Raw genomic sequence first — 18212 nt, forward strand, 5'->3', positions numbered from 1 at the left:
TGAGAGTGGTGGGGAGCAGTGAGCTAGTGAACTACCTGGTGACCCGATCTTTGAGAGTGGTGGGGAGCAGTGAGCTAGTGAACTACCTAGTGTCCCGATCTTTGAGAGTGCTGGGGAGCAGTGAACTAGTGAACTACCTGGTGACCCGATCTTTGAGAGTGGTGGGGAGCAGTGAGCTAGTGAACTACCTGGTGACCCGATCTCTGAGAGTGGTGGGGAGCAGTGAGCTAGTGCACTACCTGGTGACCCGATCTTTGAGAGTGGCGGGGAGCAGTGAGCTAGTGAACTTCCTGGTGACCCGATCTCTGAGAGTGGTGGGGAGCAGTGAGCTAGTGAACTACCTGGTGACCCGATATCTGAGAGTGGTGGGGAGCAGTGAGCTAGTGAACTACCTGGTGACCCGATCTCTGAGAGTGGTGGGGAGCAGTGAACTAGTGAACTACCTAGTGACCCGATCTTTGAGAGTGGTGGGGAGCAGTGAGCTAGTGAACTTCCTAGTGACCCGATGTCTGAGAGTGGTGGGGAGCAGTGAGCTAGTGAACTACCTGGTGACCCGATCTCTGAGAGTGGTGGGGAGCAGTTAGCTAGTGAACTACCTGGTGACCTGATCTCTGGGGGTGGTGGGGGGCAGTGAACTAGTGAACGACCTAGTGACCCGACCTCTGAGGGTGGTGGGGAGCAGTGAGCTAGTGAACTACCTAGTGATCCGATCTCTGAGAGTGGTGGGGAGCAGTGAGCTTGTGAACTACCTGGTGACCCGATCTTTGAGAGTGGTGGGGAGCAGTGAGCTAGTGAACTACCTGGTGACCCGATCTTTGAGAGTGGTGGGGAGCAGTGAGCTAGTGAACTACCTGGTGACCCAATCTCTGCGAGTGGTGGGGAGCAGTGAGCTAATGAACTACCTGGTGACCCAATCTCTGAGAGTGGTGGGGAGCAGTGAGCTAGTGAACTACCTGGTGGCCTGATCTTTGAGAGTGGTGGGGAGCAGTGAGCTAGTGAACTACCTAGTGACCCATTGTCTGAGAGTTGTGGGGAGCAGTGAGCTAGTGAACTACCTGGTGACCCGATCTCTGAGAGTGGTGGGGAGCAGTGAGCTAGTGAACTACCTGGTGACCCGATCTATGAGCGTGGTGGGGGGCAGTGAGCTAGTGAACTACCTGGTAACACGATCTTTGTGAGTGGTGGGGAGCAGTGAGCTAGTGAACTACCTGGTGACCCGATCTCTGAGAGTGGTGGGGAGCAGTGAGCTAGTGAACTACCTAGTGACCCGATCTCTGAGAGTGGTGGGGAGCAGTTAGCTAGCCAACTACCTGGTGACCCGATCTCTGAGAGTGGTGTGGAGCAGTGAGCTAGTGAACTACCTGGTGACCCGATCTCTGAGAGTGGTGTGGAGCAGTGAGCTAGTGAACTACCTGGTGACCCGATCTCTGAGAGTGGTGGGGAGCAGTGAGCTAGTGAACTACCTGGTGACCCGATCTCTGTGAGTGGTGGGGAGCAGTGAGCTAGTGAACTTCCTGGTGACCCGATCCCTGAGAGTGGTGGGGAGCAGTGAGCTAGTGAACTTCCTGGTGACCCGATCTCTGAGAGTGGTGGGGAGCAGTGAGCTAGTCAACTACCTAGTGACCCGATCTCTAGAGTGGTGGGGAGCAGTGAGCTAGTGAACTACCTAGTGACCCGATGTCTGGGAGTGGTGGGGAGCAGTGAGCTTGTGAACTACCTGGTGACCCGATGTTTGAGAGTGGTGGGGAGCAGTGAGCTAGTGAACTACTTGGTGACCCGATCTCTGAGAGTGGTTGGGAGCAGTGAGCTAGTGAACTACCTGGTGACCCGATCTCAGAGAGTGGTGGGGAGCAGTGAGCTAGTGAACTACCTGGTGACCCGATCTCTTTGAGTGGTGGGGAGCAGTGAGCTAGTGAAGTACGTGGTGACCCGATCTCTGAGAGTGGTGGGGAGCAGTGAGCTAGTGAACTACCTGGTGACCCGATCTCTGAGAGTGGTGGGGATCAGTGAGCTAGTGAACTACCTGGTGACCGGATCTCTGAGAGTGGTGGGGAGCAGTGAGCTAGTGAACTACCTGGTGACCTGGTCTCTGAGAGTGGTGGGGAGCAGTGAGCTAGTGAACTACCTAGTGATCCGATCTCTGAGAGTGGTGGGGAGCAGTGAGCTAGTGAACTACCTGGTGACCCGATCTGTGAGAGTGGTGGGGAGCAGTGAGCTAGTGAACTACCTGGTGACCCGATCTTTGAGAGTGGTGGTGAGCAGTGAGCTAGTGAACTACCTGGTGACCGGATCTCTGAGAGTGGTGGGGAGCAGTGAGCTAGTGAACTATCTCGTGACCCGATCTCTGAGAGTGGTGGGGAGCAGTGAGGTAGTGAACTACCTGGTGACCTGATCTTTGAGAGTGGTGGGGAGCAGTGAGCTAGTCAACTACCTGGTGACCCGATTTCTGGGAGTGGTGGGGAGCAGTGAGCTAGTGTACTACCTAATGACCCGATCTTTGAGAGTGGTGGGGAGCAGTGAGCTAGTGAACTACCTGGTAACCCGATCTTTGAGAGTGGTGTGGAGCAGTGAGTTAGTGAACTACCTGGTGACCCAATCTCTGAGAGTGGTGGGGAGCAGTGAGCTAGTGAACTACCTGGTGACCCGATCTTTGAGAGTGGTGGGGAGCAGTGAGCTAGTGAACTTCCTAATGACCCGATCTCTGAGAGTGGTGGGGAGCAGTGAGAAAGTGAACTACCTGGTGACCCGATCTTTGAGAGTGGTGGGGAGCAGTGAGCTAGTGAACTACCTGGTGACCCGATCTTTGAGAGTGGTGGGGAGCAGTGAGCTAGTGAACTACCTGGTGACCCGATCTCTGAGAGTGGTGGGGAGCAGTGAGCTAGTGAACTACCTGGTGACCCAATCTTTGAGAGTGGTGGGTAGCAGTGAGCTAGTGAACTACCTGGTGACCCGATCTTTGAGAGTGGTGGGGAGCAGTGAGCTAGTGAACTACCTAGTGACCCGGTCTCTGAGAGTGGTGGGGAGCAGTGAGCTAGTGAACTACCTGGTGACCCGATCTCTGAGAGTGGTGGGGAGCAGTGAGCTAGTTATCTTCCTGGTGACTAGATCTCTGAGAGTGGTGGGGAGCAGTGAGCCGGTGAACTACCTAGTGACCCGATCTCTGAGAGTGGTGGGGAGCAGTGAGCTAGTCAACTACCTAGTGACCCGATCTCTGAGAGTGGTGGGGAGCAGTGAGCTTGTGAACTACCTGGTGACACGATCTCTGAGAGTGGTGGGGAGCAGTGAGCTAGTGAACTACCTGGTGACCCGATTTCTGAGAGTGGTGGGGAGCAGTGAGCTAGTGAACTACCTTGTGACCCGATCTCTGAGAGTGGTGGGGAGCAGTGAGCTAGTGAACTACCTGGTGACCCGATTTCTGAGAGTGGTGTGGAGCAGTGAGCTAGTGAACTACCTGGTGACCCGGTCTTTTAGAGTGGTGGGGAGCAGTGAGCTAGTGAACTACCTGGTGACCCGATCTCTGAGATTGGTGGGGAGTAGTGAGCTTCTGAACTACCTGGTGACCCGATCTTTGAGAGTGGTGGGGAGCAGTGAGATAGTGAACTACCTGGTGACCCGATCTCTGAGAGTGGTGGGGAGCAGTGAACTACTGAACTACCTGGTGACCCGATCTTTGAGAGTGGTGGGGAGCAGTGAGCTAGTCAACTACCTGGTGTCCCGATCTCTGAGAGTGGTGGGGAGCAGTGAGCTATTGAACTACCTGGTGACCCGATCTCTGAGAGTGGTGGGGAGCAGTGAGCTAGTGAACTACCTGGTGACCCGATCTCTGAGAGTGGTGGGGAGCAGTGAGCTAGTGAACTGCCTAGTGACCCGTTCTCTGAGAGTGGTGGGTTGCAGTAACCTAGTGAACTGCCTGGTGACGTGATCTCTGAGAGTGGTGGGGAGCAGTGAGCTAGTGAACTACCTGGTGACCCAATCTCTGAGAGTGGTGGGGAGCAGTGAGCTAGTGAACTACCTGGTGACCCGATCTCTGAGAGTGGTGGGGAGCAGTGAGCTAGTGAACTGCCTAGTGACCCGATGTCTGAGAGTGGTGGGGAGCAGTGAGTTAGTGAACTACCTGGTGACCCGATCTCTGAGAGTGGTGGGGAGCAGTGAGCTACTGAACTACCTGGTGACCCGATCTTTGAGAGTGGTGGGGAGCAGTGAGATAGTGAACTACCTGGTGACCCGATCTCTGAGAGTGGTGGGGAGCAGTGAACTAGTGAACTACCTGGTGACCCGATCTTTGAGAGTGGTGGGGAGCAGTGAGCTAGTCAACTACCTGGTGACCCGATCTCTGAGAGTGGTGGGGAGCAGTGAGCTAGTGAACTACCTGGTGACCCGATCTCTGAGAGTGGTGGGGAGCAGTGAGCTAGTGAACTACCTGGTGACCCGATATCTGAGAGTGGTGGGGATCAGTGAGCTAGTGAACTGCCTAGTGACCCGATGTCTGAGAGTGGTGGGGAGCAGTGAGCTAGTGAACTACCTGGTGACCCTATCTCTGAGAGTGGTGGGGAGCAGTGAGCTAGTGAACTACCTGGTGACCCGATCTTTGAGAGTGGTGGGGAGCAGTGAGCTCGTGCATGGCACACGGTGGAGGGAGCGCGGCATTGTCGGCAGTGGAGTGTCGGCTGGGTCGTTGTGTGGGGCCGCGCCGTGGCTCGAGGCCGAAGCTTACTCGGTCGCTGCCACTGCTCTCCGATTGCGATACTAAGTTGAAGGATAATAAGTAACGACTCACCCAAAAGTAAGTAAACGTTTATTGAGCTTTTGAAATCTAAGGTTTTCTTCTCAAAACATAATGCTGGAAATGTTGTCTACATTAACGTACCGTCCTATAGCGCCCAACTCTCGTTAACCTCGGCAGCTGCACGTACAGCATGGTGGTTTGCTACACGGTGGGACGTGATTCGATTCTTGCCAGGGTCGAAGATTTTTCTTTCCCACTCAGGGACCGGGTTCCGTGTTCTGCTTACTTTCGTACCGTTATAGTTGCCATTACTATTGAGATGGGTGAATAGGTACCGCCTGTCAACCAAAAAATGCCCAAACTGAGCTTCCTTTATATTCTGTTCCTTTCGTGGATAGAAAAGTTTCACATACTAATAAGATGAGCAAACCCAAATGTGCACATTTTCTTGTAGACCGAGAAACGTTTTCTCTAGGCTGTGACGTGGGGCGCTGTTGAAGAGCTCCAGTCATTACAGCCACTTGAGATGCTGTTTGAAACCGAGTGAGCTACCATTTATTTTTTCCAAATGACCCATCATCCATTGCTTAGAAGGGTGTGGCTGAGGAGCGAGTTGCCTGTCTCCAGCGCCGGCCGCTCTGCCGCGACTGCACCACGCATAACCACAAGTCGGCGTCCTTTGATATTTCATATCCGGGAAACCATCTCTGCCTTTTTTTCAAGTTTCTATTTGTGTGTGAACAGACAGAGCTTATCATTCCTCCTCAGAATACTGTGTTCCTATCGGCTAATGCCGAAACAGTGAGATCCTGCCCCCACCACTCCTGTCCTCTTTCTGCTATTGTATGTGGCTGGGTCAGCTCGACTGTGCCGTTCTCTCTCGTGTGTGCGTCGTTTGTTAGTTTGCTTCGTCCCTGGCCTAACACGAAGTGTTCAGTGGCTCCGGGCAGCAGAAGCAGCAGCAGCACTGCCAGGCGCAGCAGACGCAGGAACGGGAATTACCCGGTTAATTTCGTAATTAATTTAATTAAGTTAATTTCGTAATTTAATTTTGTAGCATGAGATCTGTTTTCGAAGTATATTTTGGTAAAAAAAAAAGTTTCGTAGTATTAAATCACTGTGTGTTCAGATTTCCAAGTACAGTTTCCTAAAATTTTCATAGTATCAAATTCTTGTGTGTTCAGTCTTCGGAAGTTAAAAAAAGTGTGGTAGCCTGTATATTCAGATTTTTCTTCTTGTTGCTTCAGCATACATCCACCAAATCGTGGATAAGTTGGGGAGAGAGAGCGTGCAGCGGCAGCAGCACCGTAACCAGCGTGTGTATTCTTCTTCACGTACGTAATACACTGCTGGTATTTAGTGGTCAATGAGTCTTTGCTATTGTACACGATTTCGAGGATGAAAATCGAAAACGGTAACTTTTTCGCTAAGAAGTTCGTAGCATTGATTACATGTCGTCTTATTGTCTCAGCATATGTCCAACAGACAGTTAATGACCCGGCTGCTGAAAGCCAGCAGCAGCAGGAGTGTAAGGAGTACACATTTTCTTCTTCATAGTACTGTGCGTAAGCATACTACGTTGCTGTTAGACAAAAATTTCGTCGTATACATAAAATATGTTACATATTCTCAGTTGCTATTGTAGACGAGTCCTTTTAGTGAAGGACATCAGATCAGTAACTCCACACTGCATTTAGAATACTCGGTGACTGAGAACGCCTTTGATGAGAGAATCTCATTCACTAGGATTGAGGCTCCGGCAAAAGGGTACTGTGACCCTGTAGTGTTTCTGAAAGCGTGCCTCGTGCCTTCCTATTCTGGGAACAGAGCTCCTCGAGGTTGTAAATCATCCAGGATATCCCGTCATTAAATGCTGTACTGTGCTGTCCATCGAATTGTACACCCCAGAAATGTGCCTCTGGTATTGAAGAGAGGGGTCTTCATTAACTTTCGGGAGCAATGGCGTGATAACGTGGAGCACATCAATCACCGGATAGTTTTATGATCCACCTGGACAGCTATACTGGACATTGGTATGCATATCACTCGAGCTGCATTTCCCGACTAGGAAAAGTTTCAACTTGTGTCTGGGAACGGGATTTTCCCATTCGACTATGTGGATAGTACGGCAAGACTCAACGAAACCAGGCTACCCCACATAGCTGCATTCTGCAGCAACCTTACAGGCGATGCCATAACGGATGCTGAGTATTGAGCATGCCATGAATATCTGAGGCGAATTCAGCATCAGCACTTTAGGGGTGTTTGCACAGCTTCACATGGACATAGACGTACATTTGCTTGCAGATGTTTTCGAGAAATTCCGGAGTCAATGCATGACAATGTATTCTTTAATCCAGCGTTTTTTTACACAGCACCTGGATTGTCATGGGATGCTATGCTAAAAAAAACGAAGTGCAGAAACGAACTATTGACTGATGCTTCTTTTCTATGAGCGGGGGATCTGAGGGGACTTTGCCAATGTGTCCATAGGCACGGCAAGGTAAATAACACACGTACAGGTGACAGGTTCAATGCATCCCTTGATTCGAGTTATATCATGTACTTGGATGTCAATAACTTATACGAGCACGCCATGGAACAATCACTGCCGATTGGTGAGTTTCCACGGCTACTCAAGAAGGAGTGCAATGGATTATGCGGAAAAATCGTGGGGATGTGGGTGGCAGATTCTGATGTGGGGCATGTGGTGGCGGCAGAACTCACATACCTAATTAGTTTGCGTGATGCACACGCCGATTTGCCGCTGTGTCCAGAGCAACTAGTTCAGCGAGAAGGCTCCACTACACAACTGATGACAAATCTGGAGAGTAAATGAAGATACATTATTCACTGTCGTAATCTCCAACAGTGTCTCAAATTGGAGATGAAGCTGGATAGAATCACCAGGGCTATATCCTCCAAGGGATCCCCCTGGTTGAAGGAGTGTATTGATTTTCATACTACACTGAGGGCTTCTGTGACACATAATTTCGAGAAAGATTTTTTAAATTAATGAATAATTCAATTTTCTGTTAAGGACTGGAGAATTTGAGGGAACAGAGTGAAATTTTGATGAGAACCGAATGGAATGGGCATTGGGGAGTAAGAAAATGCTTTGCCAGACCAAATTTTAAATGGGCCACGGTATTCAGTGAGAATTTTGCTGCCGTGGAGATGGCGGAAATTGCAGTAGAGTTCACAAAACATATTTATATAGGAATGTGCTTACTAGACCTATCCAAACTCCACATGCACCGCTTTCATTATAAGTTTGCAAAACCTCATTTCGCTGATTCTAAAATACTATACATGGATGTAGATAGCTTCATGTATTGGTTGAAGTAATGAGGTACCACGGCAATGAATTCATCGTGTCCTCATACATGGTCGATCATCCTTATGGTATTGTTCCACAGAACAGAAGGTTATCAGCCGTATGAAAGAAAAGGCGAATGAACTACTCATTGTGGAGTTTATAGGTCTGTGACCAAAAATGTGCATGTATCACACACTGGATGGAGCAACCCTGCGGCGGACTAATGGTGTGCTTCGTGTGGCATCGAGAGCCCTCTCTGTCAAAGACTATTTGCAGTCCTGTAAAGCGGTGTTCATGTTGCTCCGACGCACCCGCAGCGGACGCTGTGGCAAGATATTACTCGATCGAGAGGACATGTGCGTATACTCTGCTGCAATCTAAAATCGGCCTGTCGCCTCATGACCATAAAAGGGTCATTTGAGACGATGGGATTGAAACTCTCCCATATTCACACTATTCAGTTGTTGTTAAAGAAGGGATGGGGGACTCTGATTGACTGAGAGGGGGAGAACGAGACTAGGTGTGAATATGACAAAATAGTATGGCCCTTTTATCATAGCGTAAGTAACTGTGTATGTGGTGTAAATATTTATTTATGCACGCTATATGTAAATCTTGTATTTTGCACGTCATGCATGTGTGTGTGCGTGTGCGTGTGTGTGTGTGTGTGTGTGTGTGTGTGCCATGTACATTTGTAAATAGTATCTAGATTTCACCTGCCGCTAGCCGTACAAGTCAGATTAGTTTTTAAATGTACATAGTCCGCACATTAGAATTATTGTTGTTGATTCACGTAACTGTGACTATTGGGACTGTAGCAGTGTAAGAATAAAGTATATCCTAATTAGTTTTAAGTATAGATTTATATATGTATCTGAAAATTTTAAATATTTCAGCCAGAGAATTTTTATTTGTTAAAAGAACTATATTTTGTGAAAAAGTTTCAAATTCTTATATCAAGAACTGAATTGTAATCTCAAGAATCAAATTATATCTCATTCATGAAATTGCATCTGTGAGAGTTGAATAAAAGAAAAAATTCGTTACCATACGTCATTTTTGTTGTTATTTACGAAAAAAAAATCCTATCCCAATTGCATATATATAAACGACGTGCAGTACACAAATGACATTAGTTTGGAACAGGAAGGTGAAGTTTAACATAGATGATAGCAAAATATATAATATTTTCGCATGGGATTACGCCTATCATGACGAATCTGGTTATGGGAGCAGGAGGCACGTGACCGACCGCGTCTGCTTCCAAAGACACATAGAAAACATGTGTAAAATTATGTCTTCTGTGCTTGAAGAAAATCACAGGCATAGTATCTGGGCAAGGTTGCATACTACATAACTACCGAAGTGGGAACTGTGTGAAATCAGTAAAAAAAAAAGTACGCACATATTATGACGTAAAAATTCATTTCTCATTCGACTTAAAAGTAATTTTACATTTTCAGAAGCAGACACAACACTATTTTCATACATCTTTTTCTTCTTCTTCGTCTTGAGTCAATGGAGAACAGAGCACTTGTAGAAGTCTACGTCTTGAATAGTAGAAAACTTGAAGGTTCGACGCATCCATGTGATTTTCTCCTCGCCGATGACGTAGATGATGGTATCCGTGTAGACGAATAATCCAAGCGACGTCACTATGTTTTTTGAGGGTATGCGAGGATCATCTCAGTGAATTTCATGGTAAAAACGTGTTAAACACTTTCCACACCTCTGTGTCTTAGCACACTTCACATCCTTGAAAGACTGCAGTGATGCAATGTTTGCTGAGAATGTCTCTATTATTCTGGTATCTTCTGTGTATGCCACACTATGTGATCACAAACATCTGGACACCTGATTGAATATGACTTTCAAGTTAGTGACGCCCTCTATCGGTAATGCTGGAATTCAGTACGGTGTTGACCCACCCTTAGCCTTGATGACAGCTTCCTCTCTCCCAGGCATTATGTTCAGTCAGGTGCTGGAAGGTTTCTTGGGGAATGGAAGTCCATTCTTCACGGAGTGCTGCACTAAGGAGAGGTATCGATGTCGGTCGGTGAGGCCTGGCACGAAGTCAGTGTTCCAAAACATCCCAAAGGTGTTCTATAGGATTCACATCAGGGCACCACCGCCTCCGAATTTTACTGTCGGCACTACACACGCTGGCAGATGACGTTCACTGGGCATTCGCCATACCCACACCCTGCCATCGGACCGCCACGTTGTGTACCGTGATTCGCCAGTCCATACACGTTTTCCCACTGTCCAATCGTCCAATGTTTACGCTCCTTACACCAAGTGAGGCGTCGTTTGGCATTTATCATAATGATTTGTGGCTTATGAGCAGCCATTCGATCATGAAATCAAAGTTTTCTCACCTCCCGCCTAACTGTCAAAGTACTTGCAGTGGATCCTGGTGCAGTTTGGAATTGCTGTGCGATGGTCTGGATAGATGTCTGCCTATTACAGATTACAACTCTCTTCAACTGTAGGTGGTCTCTGTCAGTCAACAGACGAGGTCGGCCTGTACGCTTTTGTGCTGTACGTGTCCCTTCACGTTTCCACATCACTATCACATCGGAAACAGTGGACCTAGGGATGATAAGGAGTGTGGAAATCTCGCGTACAAACGTATGACATCTTGAGCTGCCATTGTGGAATGCTCTGGATAAGGCGCAGCACCTTTTTATTTATACAGCTCGTTGCACAATGCCAGTGAGGGGGCAATACTTGGTCACACGGTCGTGTAGAACTAGAGCATACGCGGCAGTGTGTTCTGGGAAATTTGCCAAAGATTCAAATTCAGTTCGTACATCTATAGATCCAGAGTTAACTATCTCATTGTGTTTTGAGCAATCTGTTCCTACGATTGGCGCGAGTTCCTTAGACATCCCTCCTCTTCATAGTACGAAGCACAGAACCTCGCATACATATCATACTCTAGATTGCATACATTTTCATCCCACTGCAGCTGTAAACTATCATACGGGTAGAATTCGTAGTTCAGGTGGACTCTAGCATTAGTTAACCTCCAATTGTGAAATTTGGTGGGATCATTTGCTATATTCCCTCTTCTGTTGGTCTGAAACGCAAGTACGATGAACCTGGCTATTTCCAGTTGAGAGGAAGTTTTAAAGAACCACACTCGTCTGCTTCCAGTCGGTCGCGCTGGGTACTCGAAAAGCTCACATGAACGGAAAGATAACGGTAGAAATACAACAGCGCTCAGAACTTTTAAAAGTTCCAGACGCTGCTCATCCGATACAGTGATGTGTGGCATTTCCCATATAATTTTACTGATGATATTGTCATTCTCCCCTTGAGCTCCTTGAATGTATGAGTTGTTATCTGTTGCATTCTGTACCAGAATAAGTTACTATTAAGCATTCAGCATAATTCACCCCATGTTCTCAAAGTATCCTCTAAGCAATTTTGAAGGTATACATGCAGTAAATGTCTTGTACTCTTCCACTGACTCGTCTATGAACCATCCAGCATTTTCTAAACCGTTCAAATCAGAGGGAGAAGATGAGGCATATGTTTTAAGAGTTAACCTTATGCCTACATTGTGTGTAGGGTCAATCTCGATCCCATTAAGTTCATATCGTGTCTTATGAAACAGGAACGCTAAAGCATTACGTCTAAGGTTAGATGCCACTGTAGCAGTATCATCCCTTTTCGCAAATGATCCATCGAGACATATGAAACTCTTGCATGAGAGGGTTAAAGCATCTCGGTGTTGGATGAAAATCCCAATTTCACCGTTCTTGTCAGATTTCACTGATGCGTAAGGTTTAAGTGAGAAGTATTCCCGGCGTATATACACTCATCGTACTCCACCGGGCTAGTTGCGCGACTTCAGACCTACTGATTTAAGAAACTCACAGTTTGCTCATGTTGTCATCTTGCTGTCTGTTGTGAAGTACCGTGGTGCACTTTGGTGTTACATACCTTACGACAATCCTGTCTTCGTTGACGACACAGGGCTGCTGCGATCCCTACATGGCTCTGTGCACGTTCAAGGTCATTGCTCGTCCCGGTTTCGGTGAAGCCGCACAATGATTACCTCGCCACGAAAATCGACAAGTTGAGTATCCTGGTCCACAACAAGCAGTTTCAGATAGTCCAGTGGCTCAACTGTTACTGGGAAGTAAATAGGGTTGGTAGGGGTCTCAATAATCTTATACCCAGTCCCCACTAATGGGAAGAATCCGTAAATTGTATGAATCAATCTTTTCTTGAGATAAGAATTTGTTGCAGTTGTACACTCGACACGGATTGTACTGACAGGAAGTATATCCACTGACTGGTCAGATCTGTACAATTTATTAGATCCTTCTTCAATACCTGTTCTCCTGTGAAACGCAGCAGCCGTCCTATTGATCCTTTGTGGTGAAAGTCGATGGTTGCACCCACTGTCTTTATGTCAGATTTAAGTGTGTTAACGTTTGCATGTAGCGCAATCCCTTATCCAGACTGTTTTAAAACTTCGTTGAAATCGTCAATATCGTATGCATCAGGTCCTATTTCCACAAATTCTTTTCCACCATTAATTTCCAGATGAAGTTTATTGTTAGCCTCTGTGATATTCGGAATGCTGTTGTAAGTCTCCAGTCTAATCAGCGCTATACTCTACTTCCCGTTGTTTAAATCAGTCAGTGGGAAGTAATTTGCGCGTAATAGTGACGATCGTTCTTTTAAAGTCAGACATTACATCTGAACCTCATCTGACGAGTGGGTGCTTAATGCACCTCGCTATATATGCTTCTTCATAAACATTAGGAGGAACATGATGCACAGATACCCACACAGGTGATTTTTAAAGTCTTATTAGCGATGAAAATTCTGGAGAACACGACTTCTGTCGGTGAAATATTGTTGTAACTCTTCTGGTGGTTGCAGGCCACCAAATGAGTCAGAATTGTGTACGTTATTTGTATTTTTATTAACATACGCCATCAAGTGGGTTCCTGGGTCCCCAGCAACATCTAAATTCATAATTCCTCATTCTCTGGATTTCAGCATAGTCTTCGGTAACGTATCCTGCATAAACACACAACGGAATCTCGGCATGCTGAATCTTTTCCTAACAAAATGAAGCATATCTGTATTTGTAAGGGATCTATCCGGTAGGATCCTAGTACGCCCTTTTTTTATTGATGAAGAGACCTAGTCCTTTCCTGTATGGTTTCAGGTATAGTCCTTTTCCGATGGCATCTGCTTCCATCATGCGATTATGTCTTCTTGCTTCCTGTAGCTGTTCCTGTGAGTTCTTTGCGTTCTTCACTGCCCTTGTAATAGCTGCAGCACCACCAACCTGCGAACCCATCACTGAGAGACCTGCGAGAGCTGCAATGAGGAAGGGGCATAATTTCACCCGATGTCTTGAGCACCAGCTGAACCCTCGGAGCTTTAACCGGTCCTTCAAGCTTCAAGGCACTTTTAGCTGCATACATCGCTGTCAGCATACATTTTTTTTAATATCATTGTCTTCTTCTTATTTTCCTTTTTCAGCCCACGACATGCAACATTCCTAACTTGATTGGAACTGACAGCCAAACCCAACTCATCTTTAATATGCATGGTTTTGTTGTTGTGGTCTTCAGTCCAGAAACTGGTTTCATGCCTCAGAAAATGACCTACCAACCGATACCTTCTCCTAGTCAAGTTGTGCCACATATACCTACTCTCCCGAATTCCATTCAGTACCTCCCATTAGTTACGCGATCTATCCATCTAATCTTCAGCATTCTTCTGTAGCACCACATATCGAAAGCTTCTGTTCTCCTCTTGTCTAAACTATTTATCATCCATGTTTCACTTCCATACATGACTACACTCCATACAAATACTTTCAGAAACGACTTCCTGACGCCTAAATCTAAACTCGGTGTTAACAAATTTCTCTTCATCAGAAACTCTTTCTTTGCCAGTGCCAATCTTATTTTATATCCTCTGTACTTCGACCATCATCAGTTATTTTGTTCCCCAAATACTACTTTACTACTACTTTAAGTGTCTCATTTGCTAATCTAATTCCCTCAGCATCAACTAATTTAATTTGACTACTTTCCATTATCCCCGTTTTTTTTGTTGATGTTCATCTTATATCCTCCCTTCAAGACACTGTCCATTCCGTTCAACTGCTCTTCCAGGCCCTTTCCTGTCTCTGACAGAATTAAAATGTCATCAGTAAACCTCAAAGTTTTTATATCTTCCCCCACGGAATTTAATTCCAACTCCAAATTTTTCTTTTGTTCCCTTTACAGCTTGCTCAATGTACAGATTGAATAACATCGGGGATAGGCTATAACCCTATCTCACTCCCTTCGCAACCACTACTTCCCCTTCATGACCCTCGACTCTTACAACTGTCATCTGGTTTCTGTACAAATTGTAAATAGCCTTTCGCTCCCTGTATTTTACCACTGTCAACTTCAGAATTTGAAAGAGATTACTCCAGTGAACACTGTCAAAAGCTTTAAGTCTACAAATGCTAGAAACGTAGGTTTGCCTCTTCTTAATCTATCTTCTAAGATAAGTCGTAGGCTTAGTATTGCCTCACGTGTTCCAACATTTCTACGGAATCCAAATTGATCTTCCCCGAGGTCGTCTTCTACCAGTTTCTCCATTCTGTAAACAATTCATGTCAGTATTTTGCATCCTTGACTTATTAAACTGATAGTTCGGTAATTTTCACATCTGTCAACACCTGCTTTCTTTGGGACTGGAATTACTATATTCTTCTTGAAGTCTGAGGGTATTTCGCCTGTCTCATACATCTAGCTCACCAGATGGTAGAGTTTTGCCAACGCTGGTTCTCCCAATGCTATCAGTAGTTCTAATGGAATGTTGACTACTCCTAGGGCCTTGTTTCGACTTAGGTCTTTCAGTGCTCTCTTAAATTCTTCACGCAGTATCGTATCTCCCATTTGATCTTCATCTACGTCTTCTTCCATTTCCATAATATCGCCGTCAAGTACATCGCCCTTGTATAGACCCTCTATATCATCGTTCCACCTTTCTGCCTTCCCTTCTTTGCTTAGGACTGGTTTTTCACCCGAGCCCTTGATATGCATACAGATGGTTGTTTTTTCTCCAAACGTCCCTTCAGTGTTCCTGTAGGCAGTATCTATCTTACCCCTAGTGATATATGCCTCTACATCCTTACATTTTTCCTCTAGCCATCCCTGCTTAGCAATTTTGCACTTCCTGTCGATCTCATTTTTGAGATGTTTGTATTCCTTTTTGCCTGCTTCATTTACTGCATTTTTATATTTTCTTTCATCAATTAAATTCAGTATCTCTTCTGTTACCCGAGGATTTCTACTAGCCCTCGTCTTTTTACCTACTTGATCCTGTGCCGCCTTCACTACTTCATCTCTCAAAGCTACCCATTCTTCTTCTACTGTATCTCCTTCCCCCGTTCTTGCCAATCGTTCCCTAATGCTCTCTCTGAAACTATCTACAACCTCTGGTTCTTTCAGTTTATCTGGGTCCCACCTCCTTAAATCCCCACCTTTTTGCAGTTTCTTTAGTTTTAATCTAAGGTTCATAACCAATAGATTGTGGTCAGAGACCACATCTGCCCCTGGAAATGCCTTACAATTTAAAACCTGGTTCCTAAATCTCTGTCTTACCATTATATAATATCTGAAACCTTCCAGCGTCTCCAGGCCTCTTTCACGTATACAACCTTCCTTCATTATTCATAAATCAAGTGTTATGTATGAATAAGTTATGCTCTGTGCAAAATTCTACCAGGCGGCTTCCTCTTTCATTCCTTACCCCCAATCCGTATTCACCTACTACTTTTCCTTCTCTTCCTTTTCCTACTATCGAATTCCAGTCCCCCATTGCCATTAAATTTTCGTCTCTCTTCATTACCTGAATAATTTCTTTTATCTCATCATACATTTCTTCAATCTTCAATCTTCAATCTTCTCTTAGTGTCTATCTCGGCTACAATAATGAATTCACTATGCTGTTTGTAGTAGCTTACCCGCGCTCCTATTTTTTAATTCATTATTAAACCTAATCCTGCATTACCCCTATTTGATTTTGTGATTATAACCCTGTATTCACCTGACCAGAAGTCTTGTTCCTCCTTCCACCGAACTTCACTAATTCCCACTATACCTAACTTCAACCTATCCATTTCTCTTTTTATATTTTCTAACCTATCTGCCCGATTAAGGGTTCTGACATTCCGCGCTCCTATCTGTTGAACGCCAGTTTTGTTTGTCCTGATAGCGATGTCCTCCTGAGTAGTCCCCGCCGGGAGATCCGAATGGGGGACTATTTTACCTCCACAACGGTTGAATCAACTACAAATGCTGCAATGCGCTGTCCTGTACCAATATCCTTTCTCGCACGTATTGCCTTGGCTTTATCAGCTAAAATTCGATCTGCGGAGTGACTTGCAGGGAAATCTTTACTTTTTTACCTATGCAATGTCTTGTGGCAAACATCCCTCGTCGAGTTAGTTAATTCCCTTACCACGATGAGCAGTGGTATGGAAACATCACTAATTAACATTCATCCACCTCAAGGTGAGTATCGTGGTACTTCTGAACTCAATAATAAAAGTTGTATCAGGTCCACAGTAATTATACCACAGAATGCGCTATTTGATGGAAAGTGTGTCGAGAAAACCACCACCTCCTATAATGCGTCTACTGTCGTGGTTGTGCTCTGTACATTCCATCGTATAGCAAAATGCGAGCGTCAATGGAGTTGTTTTGTGTTGCAGGAAAAACAAGCCATTTAACTAGCGCTCTATTCCCTTAACGTCCTATGACAAGCATTTCCTCAGTGTAAAAGCATCCTGAAATTTCAGTGCCAGTGCTATCGTTTAACATGTAAGTTGTGGTATTTATTTTATGCCCTATGGAAACTATGAGTTCTCACTTGACTAGACTGATAGGTATGATTTCTCAAATGCTGTCCTGAATTTTTAGATATTTACCAAATCCCCCACATTAAATTTCCGTTTTTGTGGATCGAGCATTTTAATATCATAGTACATCACATCCATGAGTTTATTATCACTAACATCGATTGGTCTCATTTTTATTGTGCTCTGGTTGGTTCAATAATACCTTGCAGTTATTTCTGGGAGGATATCTGTCCCTTTGCACGAGCCACGAAGATTAAAATGCATCCACATCTGACCTTTTATTGCTGTGTTCAGACGTACCACGATACTCGCCTTGAGGTGTGTGAATGTTAAATAGTGATGTATTCCATAGCACTGCTTCAAGGTCTTGAAATACTTATTGCAAAACCGTGATCGGTTTGGAGGTTGTGAGGGCATCGATTCGTCGCTGTCTGCAACAAATGCTCAGACACCTCCACAACATTTCTCCCTAATTTTGACAGTTAAGTCCACTCAGATTTGGAGTGTGTATCAATAACCATTAAAATGTATTTGACTCCATTATTCCCATGCGAAAACTCCGTCATATCTACAAGATTAGTCTACCTAAGTCGTCCAAACCGTTAATCACAATGTGCCTATGAGGGTATGTTTTGCGTGCTGGTGCATACTGTTTCGATTAAACCTCTCTCTCAAAGCTCTGAAATTATTGACGCAACCTTATTCGAATGAGTGGTATTGACTGGAGCAGCTGATGCCTGTGAGCAGCTGTAATCAATCTATTATTTCATTGGGGTCCCCATAGTATATATATTGAGCGGGTTGACTGCTCACTCTTTCATGGTGAACGTCAATATCATAACCACTGCTATGCCAACTCTGTATTAGTAATGCTTTTATAATGTCTCTGTATTTCACACTGTGTTGGTTTCCTGCTTCCCTGTGTACACTGGTCAGTTGCATTATTTCACGATGCATCTCCACATCTTTGGATGAAAGTTTTACTGTTTTTGAGTTCAAGAGACCTGGTGTTCTTTGAAATTCCCTACCCCTTTGTGTATTGTTTTTTCATTTAAAATTATTGTCTGTTTGCCTAACGTGTATGGTTTTTTGCCACTGTCACTGAATGTTTTGTCTACCCTAGTGTGACTGTGCTGGTCAATGAAACCAGCAGTAGTATCGTCGTCGTCGTAGCTGTGTATTTCAGTGAAAGTTCATCGAGAGATTTAGTAACTGGTTTAAAGGGTTCTCTTAGCGTCTGCCATTAATCCAAACGTCCTAATCTTAGC

Source organism: Schistocerca piceifrons, chromosome 1 (genome assembly GCF_021461385.2).
Source record: "Schistocerca piceifrons isolate TAMUIC-IGC-003096 chromosome 1, iqSchPice1.1, whole genome shotgun sequence".
In the NCBI taxonomy this organism is placed as follows: Eukaryota; Metazoa; Arthropoda; class Insecta; order Orthoptera; family Acrididae; genus Schistocerca; species Schistocerca piceifrons.